We start from the raw sequence: 1620 nt of genomic DNA on the forward strand, positions 1-1620 counted from the left end.
TAGTACAATTCTGTCTAGATGTGAAGCGATGTTGATCTTCACAATTCTGTCACGATTTGACACAAGTTAGTGTTACAATTTGAATGGCTAAGTATGGACACACTGGTGCCATTAGCAGAATCTGTCACAATTTCCTCCATCACTCGGGGTAGGTGTGATGGACCCCTTGAATGACCAATCTGTTCAGAGAACTGAGACTCATAAACACCAAGGTAAAGTGGAAAGATTTTATTAAAGGAATGCTCAATGTTTGAGTGTGAGTATGCTTGCAGAAAAAACAAGGAATCGGGATGATATATATGTGTGTCAGGAAATAAAGCTAGGAAGGGCCATCGGTATTCTCAAGTGTCCAAAAGATTGTGGGTTTTTCCTCTTTCTACAGAGGTAGGAGGGAGGGGCCAGTGTTAAAAAAACATCATCATAGATATATTCCTGCAGCTTCAGCTGGACCACAGGAACCTTGTAACCTGCACAGGGCACCACCAGCATCAGAATCCACTGACACATCCACTCCTCAAATCCGCAGGTGATGTCAGCGTCGATGCATAGCTAAGTAATGTCAGCGTTGATGCATAGCTAACACCACACTCTGTCATCTCATTTCCCTTTTTTAAACTGCATGTTCAGTCACATTAGGGAATCTTCAAAGAACTGGAGGAGCTCTCGATCAGAGGTTTGGTGGAGAGGGCGATGACAAATCTGTGGGAGGAACATCCATCAGAAAGAATATTACAGAAGGTAAGTATTCTTCTAATAGTTTTAAATAGACTTGCACGGAGGTACAATAGTTTTCATTGATGGCGACAGCAACACCTGAGAGAAACAGTCAGTTCAATAAACTTTGGAGGCCTGCTATGCCAAAAGAGGTGGTCTGACCAGACAGAATTCAGGCAATAGTGCCTGGGAAAAGTTAGAAATGATGACGAGGTTGCAGCATGACAGATATCGAGCATTGGTGCTTCTCCGTGAAGAGCCGAAGTGGATGCCTGGCAGGTAGAATGTGCCTTGAGTGCTCCAGGCATCTCTTTGATGCCATGCAGTAACATTCAGAGGAACAAAGGACTATCCAGCTCGACAGCGCCTGCTGTGCGACGACTTGCCCATCCTAGCACCAGTGTGCCCTAGAAGCAGTTGATCTTCCAATCTAAATGTCCTGGTCCTTGACAGATAGAAGGTTAGAGAACTTTTGGGATCTAATCTGTGAAACCTCTCCTCCTTAGGGGAATGAGGGTGCTGATAGAGCACTGGAAGCTGGATCAAATTCTCCAACTACTTTGGATAGAAAGGATGACCTCACAATGAGGGTAACCTTATCACTCGAGAAGACTATGTATGGAGGCTTGCCAAATAAGGCTTGCATTTCGTTCACCCTCCTCATCGATGTAATTGCTACCAAAACAATAGTCTTCCAAGCCAAAGGTCTTAAGGGATGTGAATTCATGGGCTCAAAATGAGCCCCCATCATCAGTAACGTAAAGACTACGTTAAAAACCCAGGTGACTACAAAAAACTGGACCGGCGGGAACAGGTTTGTCAGTCCATTTAGGTATTGCATCACTGTGGGTATAGGAAAATATGAACCCTTTTGAGGCTTGCGCCTAAATACAGACAGTACAGCCA

Source organism: Ambystoma mexicanum, chromosome 14 (assembly GCF_040938575.1).
Source record: "Ambystoma mexicanum isolate Mex_15411 chromosome 14, UKY_AmexF1_1, whole genome shotgun sequence".
Taxonomy (NCBI): Eukaryota; Metazoa; Chordata; class Amphibia; order Caudata; family Ambystomatidae; genus Ambystoma; species Ambystoma mexicanum.